Source organism: Macaca mulatta, chromosome 8 (genome assembly GCF_049350105.2).
Source record: "Macaca mulatta isolate MMU2019108-1 chromosome 8, T2T-MMU8v2.0, whole genome shotgun sequence".
Taxonomy (NCBI): domain Eukaryota; kingdom Metazoa; phylum Chordata; class Mammalia; order Primates; family Cercopithecidae; genus Macaca; species Macaca mulatta.
Genome location: NC_133413.1, coordinates 103,615,443 through 103,628,660, shown reverse-complemented (window position 1 = coordinate 103,628,660; position 13,218 = coordinate 103,615,443). Strand labels below are relative to the sequence as shown.

Genomic DNA, 13,218 nt, shown 5'->3' with positions numbered 1-13,218 from the left:
AAGTTACATACCATCTTCTCCAACTTCTTTATTCTTCAAAAGGAAGGTAGTGAATGCTTAAAAAAAAAAGTGAGGTCATTGTTGGGAGGGAGGTGCGAACTTGTGCATATTATGTATAGAGAAGAACAAAAAGATAAAGACAAAAGATAAGTTCAAGGAGTTGTGTGGGGAGGAATGGGGATAATGGGAGGAGGAATAAGGAATGCCAAAAAAAAGAGAAAAGACAAAAAGTTCTGATTTCAAAGCAGAAAAGTAGTCCCTGATGGGAAACATAAAGAATACAAAGTAAATGTTTTATATGCATCTCAACATGCTTAAAATTAGTCTCTGGTAATAGAAGTAACATCATTTTGCAACCAAAGATGGATATATCTCCTTTGAAAGACTTTCTGTTTTAATAAGGAAACATAGTATGCGAATAGGGTTTTATTCATTAAGCATTGTATGAAATCTTAAACTTCTGATCACTGGAAGAAAGTTAACATCAGTATTTTGTAGAGAGGAAGTAATTTTCTGATCGTGTGCCACACAGAAAAGCATTATTGCCCTGTTGCATTTTTTCTTGACTTTTTTTTTTTTTTCTTTTCACATTTTGTTTGGTCTGGAGCCAAAAGAAGAAATAGATAGAGTCTGAGTGCCAGAACTTGGAAGGATAATTAGGGCCTTTCCTCTAACTGGTTGGCTGTAAGCAGGCAGTGGGAGCTCTTTCTCTCTGAAGTAGCAATCTGTAAGAGAAGAAAGACCAAGTGTTTTTTGTTTTGTTTGCTTTTGTTTTTATGCCAATGTCGCTCTAGCTCTAGCAGTATTTACTCCCCCAAAGGGCTCTTGTCTAGACATGGTGATCCCCATGATGACATTACGAACTATCCTACACAAACCTGAAAGAAAGCCACAGGTAGATAAAGACTATGTGTGAATAGAATTCAAGTTGAGTAAGAATGGTATGTTGTGAAAATATATATTTACATTTTTTTCAACAAATAGACGAAGCATTAAGTATCAATAACATATGTCAGACTATGTTCTAGGTGATCAGAATATATCAGTGAACCAAGTCACCTGCCTTAATGGAGATTACAGTCTGGTAGAATTATACCTTCTTGTTTGTGTTTTTTTTCCCTTAAATCTTGCTTTATTAAAGTATGTTTTCAAATATAAATTATTACAAGTTACATTGGATTACAATAATTAATTGCAGTATCTTGGGAAAAAGTAATTTATTGGGAGAACAGTCATTTTTTCCACTTAATAAAGAATGGAAGAGCCGTGTGTATCCCAAATCCCTAATTAAACCCCACCTCTAGGCCACCTATGAATTTACTGGAAGTATATTTTAATTACAGACAAAATATCAAGCATAAAATTTGTTTATGTTCTGCTTAGGAACCTGAAAATAAGAGATGAGAATGAACACCACAGTCACAGAATCTTTGGAAATGTTTTATATTTATAAAGAAAAAGTTTTCTGTAATACCTTACATTTTGTTAAACTTCTCTCATGATCCACACACACATAAATAGCCCATTGAAATCTTCTCATTTATTGTTTACTTTTACCTCAAAAGTGAATATAAAAAGGAAGAAATTGTTATTTTTTTTTTGAGACTTTAGAAATGTTGTATAAAAAGGGGGATAAAACGGTTAATTCTCTGTCCAGTCAATAGCTATGGTAACTATTTAGTATGATGAAGATGCCATAAGATATGAAATTAATGAACAATTGTCCTAATTTTCAGTAAACATTATTATTTTAAGTCTTCTATTGCTCAAGTCTCCTATTGTTTAAATTTTTATCTTCCTTTCCTTTTGAATGCTAGAGTTAATGACTGAAGTGTTCACATCAGAATTTTCCCCTTTTATGTAGCCCTCTCAAACCCCACAGTTCACATCCACTTGAAACATACATAATTATAAAAGATGAGAGACCAATTATTATCTTCTCTCCTCCCCTGTATCCTCACAGGTGCCTGGCTACTTCAAGAGTTGAGCTAATCACAGGGAAGATTCAGTCTCAGTTCAGCTGCCTCATTTGATCAACTCAAGACTGAGTCCAACAAAAGTGGTCTGTTTACTGAAACTCATTTTCATTTTTTCTCATTAGTCTATACATGATTGACACTGGAAAAGGACAAAAGAATAAAACGAATAATGACAATTAAAAATCATTTTCTCTGGCCCTTGATTTTTGCCTTCTTTTTTTTTAAATGTAGTTATGTGCTCATTTTTTTTTTTCCTTTTTTATTCTCTGCTTTTCTTTTCTCTTGATTTTCCCACTTATGAAGGGGGATTTAGGAAATCCATGGTCTGAGTGCTGAGATGTTCTTATAGACCTTCAAGTTTTCAGCAGTACTCTGAATCAGAATAATATACTCCAACAAGGAGCCTGACAATTGGCACCACCTTCCCAGAAATCCAGGAGTGCCTTTGCCTGAGGAAAAGCAGAAGGGAGTAAAGTCATGAAACATTGTGTGTGTGTTTGGATAAAATTATGTATTTTTGTTCACATATAATAATTATGTATTTCTGCTAATTTTTCCTTTTAAAGGCGGCTATTAAGTTATTTAAAATCTACTGCCTAATAAAACTGCAATTCACCTTTGTAATTCACTCGTTTGTTCCCTGTCACAGAGAAGATAGAAATTGAGCAAGTTTTCTGCTCTCCTTCAATACCAACCTCCAAATAAAGTGACGGTGGAGAGAAAACAAGGATCTTGTTTCAAAAATCCTTTAATTCCATGTAATTGAAAACATGAGTCCAACTGACATTTTTAAGAAAGGTAAGGAGGGAGTGTATTACATAACTAAAAGTCCTGAAGTAGTGGTCACGTAAAGATTATTACATGAATTAACAATGTCACTCAAATAACCATTTTTTCCCTTATGTCTTTCTTTCCTGGTGCCATAAGATGGCCTCCCACAGCTAGTGGAAATTATTTGCTCCTAATTCACATTTAGCAGGAAGTAACAGTATGTCTTGTAGCAGCTCTCTGGAGGATCAGATAAACTTTTTTTTTTCCCCATAAGCCCCTATCTGAGTGTTTGATTGGCGCAATTGGTCACATTCTCTGAACCAATCATGCGGTTAGGAGGATGGGACCTGCGTGTTGACTGGCTGAACCAGTCAAGACCCACACACATGGAGGTGGGGTGAAGTCAGTACATAGGCTATATGGGTGCCATGCTGATGGCTGAATTATGAAAAACTCAAGGAAAAGGGTGAATGCATGTTGGGAGGTTGAAAACAGTATATAGTCACCTCAGAGATAAACATCGGAAGGGTTAGGCAATTCTTAAAATGTCATTCTCAGCCCTCGAATGACATCCAGAACCTTAGCCTAGTGTAGATCAAAAATTTGTCACTCACATTATTGATAATCATGGAGTAACCATTAATTCAATAGCATTTAAAAATTCCTGTTCAATGAATTTTACTTATGTAAAGTGAATTTTTACATTAGGTGAATTTTACATATGCATGGTGAATTGGACTGGTTTTTGTATTTCAAAAAGAAATTTAGGCACAAGGGCTGTATGAGAGTTACATTTTACCAAGTTTTCCACCAGTTATTTAATAATGACTAGTCACACCACATGCCCTGCAGTGACACCAGTCTGTGGGTGTGAACTGGCCAGAAGGAAGGAGGGGATAGTAGGCCTGGCAGGGCCTATTGCACAAATCATAGTCTAGGGATTTATTAACAGGGCCCTGCAGTAGTGCTGACTTTAGCACAACACAGGGTTTGCTTTGCACATTATAGAGAAAGCTCTACCTGTTGGAGATATCTAAAGAACTTCACTTAAGCAATGATTTTCTTATTGTATTGACTTTGAGTTTTATTCTACAAATGTGAAAGGATAAGAAGTATAACATTCCTCTGTTTTTAAAAGTCAAACTAAATGTAATTCATTTATTTGGTAATGATCGAGAATGTAATTTTAGACATTATCAAAAGATTTTTCCTCCTTATTTTTCTTCTGCTCCTCTTGATAGTCCTTCTACCTTTAATTAAACCTCCTTTCCACAACCACAGTGGCTTCACATTCATCAGTCTTCTAGCCTTTATATCCCAGTAAGTTTTTATTGTATTTTGAAACAAAGACTTTCAGCACAATAAGGGATCATAAGGACCAGGCTGTTTCATTTAGAAAAGGGAAAATGCAATGAGAATCAAAGACAAATTAATAATTCATTATATTGCTGCATATTACCATAGGATATATTCTGCAAACAGTTATCTAGCGTTTCCTGCATTATATATTATAATTCACCTCCCCCACAACAACAAAAACACACACACTAGAATAGGTTGCCAAAGGAAAGTGCAAAATCATTCCCTGGAGGTCTTCATGATAAATCTGAAAACTTCTTACCCTAATGAGTTTAGGAGATACTTTTTAGGTTTTCAAATTCTTCCTACATGGAAGCTTCTTCCCCTCCCTTTTCTCTCTTCACCTAATTCAATCCTGTTTACCGTAATGACCTCGGGTACTCTTTCTGTTCAAATTATCCCAGCATATCCTGGGCTTTTCCTTTAGAATACACAGAATTGGCAAATATAAGTTGTATGTCATTAATTGGTTAATGTCTATCCTCTCTGTTAGACAGTCACACTCATTTGGCCAATGGTCATGCCCTATCTCCAGGTTCCAACACAGTGCCTGTTATATAATGTGTTCCATAAATGCTACCAAACAAATGAACATCTCACTTGGTAGACAGAAAATGGAAAGGAAGAAGAAAAAGCATATAGTCTTTTGTAGTGCCTAGCATTGTGCTAGGCATTACTTATTATTTTATTCTCATGGCAACCTACAGTGATAGCTGATATTATCTTCTTTTGCAGATGAGGACACTGAAGCTTTAGAGATTGTTTAACTTACCTGAAATCAGTCAGTAGGTATAAGAATATCTGCCTTCAACTAGCAGTGTGTTTTTCCATGATTCTATTTTCAAGATGATTTGCATCTTCTTTCAACAGGTTCTGGAATATTGAAGGTGGGGAATGTGAAATATTGTTTTCCTCTTAGAAGGAAATGACAGAAAAGATATTATCCTGAAAAAAAAAATAAGGGAAAAGACATTTAAACTAGCTGTGGAAATTTAAAGAAAGGTGCAGAGTGTAATTTTACTGGGATGGCTTTTCTCTTAATGTGCCCTAAAGAAAGTACAGTACCACGTATTGAGTGAGGTTCACTCCCAGCAGCAGGGTGGGTCCGCATGAGCCATGTTTCCACCATGCACTTGGCATTCACTGGCCCCTGCAGCACTCCTCCAATGGAGTTTGCAAAGTTCTCCCTAATTTGGACCTGCTTCAACCTTTCAGTCAAACAAAAGGATCACTTTTAGTGGGTGCCCTTGTCAGCTGTTTCTCTAGAACCGGGCCTTTTATAACACCCAGAAAAAGCACTCAGTGATTGTGCAACCACCCCTGTTTCATTTATATAACTGAGATTGATGAGAAGGGAAGGAAAGTGTTTACAGTGCAGGAAGATAGGAATTTTGGGATTAAGTAGGAAGCAAACTGAAATGAGCTGTCTGGGGTAATTATGAAACACATACTTCATATGTTTTCATTAGATATTACTACCATACTACATAAGGCAAAGGAGTTTGATTAAACTACAGTTCAGTATATAAATGTATGCATAAATTACAGGGAAAGTGGTTAATTCATTACATTTCAAAAACTCTTCAGGGACATTAAGTGAGTAGAAATTTAGTCACTAGGTACATAGCGTAAGAAGAAAACTGTAATTAGGTGAAGGATGTGAAGACACAAAACAGACAACAAGTGTGCCACCAAAACATGGCCAGTAAAACTTGATGCTCATGGATTGAAAACATAAAAGCCAAGGTAACAATACATTGCAAAATCTAAGAAGCTATAACAACTTCATAACTATTATTGGAATCTATCATAATATCATTAAAATAATCTTCGCGTGAACTATATGAGTCTACCAATTGCCCTTTGTTATGTATATGATTTGTCCTTTTCTTTAAACTTATTTTAGGTTTGGGGATACAAGCGAAGGTTTGTTATACAGGTCAAATCCTGTCATGGGAGTTTGTTGTATGGATAATTTTATCATCCAGGTTAAGCCTAGTACCCAATAGTTATTATTCTTAGTATTTTTTTTTTTTTTTTGAGATGGAGCCTCACTCTGTTGCCAGTCTGGAGTGTAGTGGTGTGATCTCAGCTCACTGCAACCTCCACCTCTCAGGTTCAAGCAATTCTCGTGCCTCAGCCTCCTGAGTAACTGGGATTACAGGTATGCGTCCAGTTAAGTTTTGTATTTTTAGTAGAGATGGGGTTTCACCATGTTGGCCAGGCTGGTCTCGATCTCCTGACCTCATGATCCGCCTGCCTCAGCCTCTCAAAGTGCTGAGATTATAGGCGTGAGCCACCACACCCACCCCCAATAGTTATTTTTTCTGCTGCTCTCCTTCTTGCCACCCTCCACCCTTAAGAAGACCTCAGCGTCGGTTGTTTCCTTCTTTGTGTTCATGAGTTCTCATCATTTAGCTCCCACTTATAAGTGAGAACATGTGATATTTGGTTTTCTGTTTCTGCGTTAGTTTGTTAAGGATAAGACTCTAGCTTCATCCACACTCCTGCAAAAGATATGATCTCATTGTTTTTTATGGCTGCATAATATTCCATGGTGTGTATGTACCACATTTTGTTTATCCAGTGTGTCACTAATGGGCATTTAGGTCGATTCCATGTCTTTGCCCTTGTGAACAGTGTTGCAATGAACATTCACATGCATGTGTCTTTATGGTAGAATGATATATATATTCATCTGGGTATATATCCAGTAATGGGATTGCTGGGTTGACTGGTAGTTCTGCTTCTAGCTCTTTGAGGAATTGCCATACTGCTTTCCATAATGGTTGAACTAATTTACATTCCTGCCAACAGTGTATAAATGTTCTCTTTTCTCCTCAACCTCACTAGCATCTGTTATTTTTTGTCTTTTTAATAATAGCCATTCTGACTGGTGTGAGGTGGTATCTCATCGTGGTTCTGATTTGCATTTCTCTAATGATCAGTGATATTGAGTCTTGTTTTATATGCTTGTTGGCCACACTTATGTCTTCTTTTGAAAACTGTCTGTTCATGTCCTTTGTCCACTTTTTAATGGTGTTGTTTTTCTCCTATAAATTTGTTTAATTTCCTTATAGATGCTGGATATTAGACCTTTGTCAGATGCATAGTTTGAAAATATTTTCTCTCAATTCTGTAGGTTGTCTGTTTACTCTGTTAATAGTTTATTTTACTGTGCAGAAGCTAATTTGATGAGATCCCATTTGTAAAATTTTGCTTTTGTTGCTATTGCTTTTGGTGTCTTTGCCATGAAATCTTTTTCCGTTCCTATGTTCAGGATGTTATTGCTTAGGCTGTTTTACAGGGTTTTATAGTTTCGGGTTTTACATGTAAGTCTTTAATCCATCTTGAGTTGATTTTTGTATTAATATATGGTGTAAGGAGGGGGTCCAGCTTCAGTCTTCCCCATATGGCTAGTCAGTTATCCCAGCACCATTTATTGAATAGGGAGTCTTTTCTCCATTGCTTGCTTTTGTTAGGTTTGTTAAAGATCAGATGGTCATTGCAGGCATCATGTTATCTGACTTCAAACTATACTATAGGGCTACAGTAACCAAAACTTCATGGTACTGGTACAAAAACAGGAATATAGACCAATGGAACAGAATAGAGACCTCATAAATAAGGCTGATCTATACCTTTTTAAGTGCTCAGCTCAAAAGAAATAATTTTTTATAACATTATCTCAGGACATCTTTGAGGAAGCCTCAATAAGTGATCTGTTTTTCCTCTGATAGCTAAGTGTTAGTCATAGTTTCTTCTTCCTGAACTGCTCACATGCTTGGCCCTGCAGAGGCCCTGCCTTAGTCTTGTGTTATAAGAGAGTTGAAGAAGAACATGGGTTTCCTCCAGCCCCAGCCACATGCATCCTGTCTCCTCCTCAAGCACTAATTAATAAATATTTTTCTTAGTCAACCACTGTATCGAATTGAACTCATTTATTCTTTTCACTCAACAAATATTTCTTCTGCAAATGTTGGAGGGCCTACTAAGTGAAAGGCAGAATGTATTACTTTCTGAGAGCTGACGTAATAGAGGATCACAGATTTGGCAGTCAAAAACAAAGAAATGTTTGGTTCTTACAGCTCTGGAGACCAGAAGTCTAAAATCAAGGTGTTGGCAGGTTGATTATTTCTGGAGGCTCTGAGGGAGAAAGCTCCTCATGCTTCTTTCTGAGCTTCTGATATTTCTTGGCAATCCCTGGAGCTCCTTGGCTTGTAGATCAATCACTACAATCTCTGCCTTCATCTTTACAATGCTTTCTTCTCTATGTCCTTGTGTCTTTTCTTTTTCTCTGCCTTACAAGGAGGCTGTCATTAGATTCAGGGCCCACCTTAATCTAATATGATCAAATATTGAGCCTTATCTTAATCATATCTGTAATGACCCTTATTCCAAATAAGGTCACATTTTGAGGTTCTGGGTGGATATGAATTCTGGGGAAATGCTACTATACCCACTATGCACATTAAATTGGATTTGACTTGAAAAATTACTAGAGCTTTGGAGATCACATATTTGGGACTTACTCAGTGTGGCACAGATGTCTGACAAGTTAGGTATCCTGTGAAGAAAGTTCAGATTGAAGCTCAGAACCCGAGGTTTGGCCAAATCCTCTGATCTGGTAGGATCAGAGCAAGGTCTTTAAACTGTGTCTGGGAGAATTCTAGGTCTTGAAAGGGCCATGAAAGGAAAGGGGAAGGAGGGTTAGGGAGCATCCAGGTAAATGACACTTTGATGAGAGCTGCTGGGCTTTTCTCTGTTTTGTATGTTGTGACTCTGTGTAAGAATTGATTTGTAAAGAGTGTCCACTTCAGAAATGATAGAAAATTAGTGGCCAAGAACACCTCTTGCCCTAAACACTTATACTTATTTCAGAAGTATGTTTTCAAGTAGGATAACACATTACAGCTTTCAAAGTTTGCTGTGGAATTAACCCCATCATCTCCAAAGGACCTCAAGGCTCATGGGGCTGGTGAGTTTCAAAAGAAGGGAGGACATGAATAGTATTTAAATAGGTTGTAGGCCCAGATGCGGTGGCTCATGCCTGTAATCCCAGCACTTTGGGAGGCTGAGACGGGCAGATCACGAGGTCAAGAGATCAAGACCAATTGCTGTTCCAAGATGGACGAATAGGAACAGCTCTGGTCTGCAGCTTCCAGTGTGATTGACACAGAAGATGGGTGAATTCTGCATTTCCAACTGAGGTACCTGGTTCATCTCACTGAGAGTGGTTGGACAGTGGGTGCAACCCACGGAGGGTGAGCTGAAGCAGGTCAGGGCGTTGCCTCACCCGGGAAGCACAAGGGGTCGGGGGATTTACCTTTCCTAGCCAAGGGAAGCTGTGACAGACTGTACCTGGAAAAATGGAACATTCCCACTCAAATGCTGTGCTTTTCCAATGGTCTTAGCAAATGGCACACTAGGAGATTATATCCCGTGCCTAGCTTGGTGGGTCCCACGCCCACAGAGCCTTGCTCACTGCTAGTGCAGCAGTCTGAGATTGACTTGCGAGGCAGCAACCTGGCAGGGGGAGGTGCATCCACCATTGCTGAGGCTTGAGTAGGTAAATAAAGCAGCCTGGGAAGCTCGAACTGGGCGCAACCCACAGCAGTGCTGCAAGGCTTGCTGCTTCTATAGACTGCACCTCTGGGGGCAGGGCATAGCTGAACAAAAGGCAGCAGAAACTTCTGTAGACTTAAATGTCCCTGTCTGACAGCTCTGAAGAGAGCAGTGGTTCTCCCACCATGGTGTTTGAGTTCTGAGAATGGACAGACTGCCCCCTAGGTGGGTCCCTGACCCCTGTGTAGCCTAACTGGGAGACTCCTCCCAGTAGGGGCTGACTGACACCTCATACAGGTGGGTGCCTCTCTGGGACAAAGCTTCCAGAGGAAGGATCAGGTAGCAATATTTACTGTTCTGTAATATTTGCTGTTCTGCAGCCTCCACCAATGATACCCAGGCAAACAGGTTGTGGAGTGGACCTCCAGCAAACTCCAACAGACCTGCAGCTGAGGGACCTGACTGTTAGATGGAAAACTAACAAATAGAAAGGAATAGCATCAACATCAACAAAAAGGACATTCACACGAAAACCCCATCTGTAGGTCACCAACATCAAAGACCAAAGGTAGATAAAACCACAAAGATGGGGAGAAATCACAGCAGAAAAGCTGAAAATTCTAAAAACCAGAGCACCTCTTCTCCTCCAAAGGATCGCAGCTCCTCCCCAGCAATGGAATAAAGCTGGATGGAGAATGAATTTGATGAGCTGACAGAAGTAGGCTTCAGAAGGTCAGTAATAACAAACTTCTCCAAGGTAAAGGAGGATGTTCAAAACCATTGCAAGGAAGCTAAAAACCTTGAAAAAAGATTAGACAAATGGCTAACTAGAATAAACAGTGTAGAGAAGACCTTAAGTGACCTGATGGAGCTGAAAACCATTGCATAAGAACTACGTGATGCATGCACAAGCTTCAATAGCTGATTCGATCAAGTGGAAGAAAGGGTATCAGTGATTGAAGATCAAATTAATGAAATAATAACTTACAAGGGATGTGAAGGACCTCTTCAAGGAGAACGACAAACCACTGCTCAACGAAATAAAAGAGGACACAAACAAATGGAAAAACATTCCATGCTCATGGATAGGAAGAATCAATATCATGAAAATGGCCATACTGCCCAAGGTAATTTATAGATTTGATGCTATCCCCATCAAGCTACCAATGACTTTCTTCACAGAATTGGAAAAAACTACTTTAAAGTTCATATGGAATCAAAAAAGAGCCCACATTACCAAGACAATCTTAAGCAAAAAGAACAAAGCTGGAGGCATCACGCTACCTGACTTCAAACTATACTACAAGGCTACAGTAACCAAAACAGCATCATACTGGTACCAAAACAGATATATAGATCAATGGAACAAAACAGAGGCCTCAGAAACAACACGACACATCTACAACCATCTGATCTTTGACAAACCTGACAAAAACAAGAAATTGGGAAAGAATTCCCTATTTAATAAATGGTGCTGGGAAAACTGGCTAGCCATATGTAGAAAGCTGAAACTGGATCCCTTCCTTACACCTTATACAAAAGTTAATTCAAGATGGATTAAAGACTTAAATGTTAGACCTGAAACCATAAAAACCCTAAAGAAAACCTAGGCAATACCATTCAGGACATAGGCATGGGCAAGGACTTCATAACTAAAACACCAAAAGCAATGACAACAAAAGCCAAAATAGACAAATGGGATGTAAGTAAACTAAAGAGCTTCTGCACAGCAAAATAAACTACCATCAGAATGAACAGGCAACCTACAGAAAGGGAGAACATTTTTGCAATCTAGCCATCTGATAAAGGGTTAATATCCAGACTCTACAAAGAACTTAAACAAATTTACAAGAAAAAATGAAACAACCCCATCAAAAAGTGGGTGAAGGATATGAACAGACACTTCTCAAAAGAAGACATTTATGCAGCCAACAGGCACATGAAAAAATGCTCATCATCACTGGTCATCAGAGAAATGCAAATCAAAACCACAATAAGATACCATTTCACAGCAGTTAGAATGGCGAGCATTAAAATGTCAGGAAACAACAGATGTTGGAGAGGATGTGGAGAAATAGGAATGCTTTTACACTGTTGGTGGGAGTATAAATTAGTTCCTTAGTTTAACCATTGTGGAAGACAGTGTGGCGATTCCTTAAGGATCCAGAACGAGAAATGCCATTTGACCCAGCCATCCCATTACTGAGTATATACCCAAAGGATTATGAATAATGCTACTATAAAGACACATGCAAATGCGCACAATAGCAAAGACTTGGAACCAACCCAAATGTCCATCAATGATAGACTGGATTAAGAAAATGTGGCACATACACACCATGGAATACTATGCAGCCATAAAAAAGGATGAGATCGTATCCTTTGCGGGGACGTGGATGAAGCTGGAAACCATGATTCTGAGCAAACTATCACAAGGACAGAAAACCAAACTGCATGTTCTCACTCATAGATGGGAATTGAACAATGAGAACACTGGGACACAGGGAGGGGAACATCACACACCGGGGCCTGTTGTGGGCTGGGGGGCTGGGGAATGGACAGCATTAGAAGAAATACTCAATGTAAATGATGAATTAATGGGTGCAGCAAACCAACATGGCACATGTATACCTTTGTAACAAACCTGCACATTGTGCACATGTATCCTAAAACTTAAAGTATAATAATAATAAAAAAAAATTAAAAAAAAAAAAAAAAAAGAGAGCGCTCAAGACCATCCCGACCAACATGGTTAAAACCCGTCCCTACTAAAAAGTACAAAAATTAGCTGGGCATGGTGGTGCATGCCTGTAGTCCCAGCTACTCGGGAGGCTGAGGCAGGAGAATTGCTTGAACCCAGGAGGTGGAGGTTATAGTGAGCCGAGATCGCACCACTGTACTGCAGCCTGGGCAACAAAGTGAGACTCTGTCTCAAAAAAAAAAAAAAAAAAAAAAGGAACGGAGGAGAGGAGAGGGGAGGGAAGGGGAAAGCAGAGGAGAGTTGGCTGGAAAGGTCTACAGACCTTAAGATGCTGCTCGGAAGGACGACCTCCTTTCATCACTGTTTTGAAACTGGCAGCTTCACTAGGACTGTTGCTAGGGGTCATCAATATATTCTGAGAATAGGACTGTTGCTAGGGGTCATCAATATATTCTGAGAACAGAGCAAAGCATTTTATAAAAGGGTCCTTTCTCTTGAATGCTTAAGGGGTGAATGTTCCCAGCTTAGAGTCAAGCTCATTCATTGCCATCACACTGGCAAATGACTAGTAAACATGAATAGTATTTAAATAGGTTTTAAGAAGTGGACTCAGGCTGAGGTACCATGGTGATTATTCAGGGAAATGGGGAAAGCTTCTTTAACTCAGATTTGGGCTTCTAAGCTCTTTAGCAACCCCAAAGCAGTGAGATTGTTAAAGTTATAGAGGCTTTCTGGACCCTCACATCTGTTTATGAATAACCTCAAACCCTAAGCTAAGCAAATCTATTTAACTCAATGTAATTATAAATATGAGCTTTTATTATTCAAATGACTTCTTCATAT

The 13,218-nt window shown here is 38.7% G+C and overlaps 1 long non-coding RNA gene across 1 annotated transcript; it reads right to left on the bottom strand.

Moving 5' to 3' along the window:
• Window positions 1–576: 576 nt before the first annotated feature.
• On the bottom strand, window positions 577–12,734 carry LOC106999856 (uncharacterized). The gene is made up of 3 exons (XR_001446769.3): window positions 12,698–12,734; window positions 4,882–5,054; window positions 577–725 (listed from the first exon to the last, which is right to left on the bottom strand). It is a non-coding gene; the product is annotated as an uncharacterized LOC106999856 (long non-coding RNA).
• Window positions 12,735–13,218: the final 484 nt, after the last annotated feature.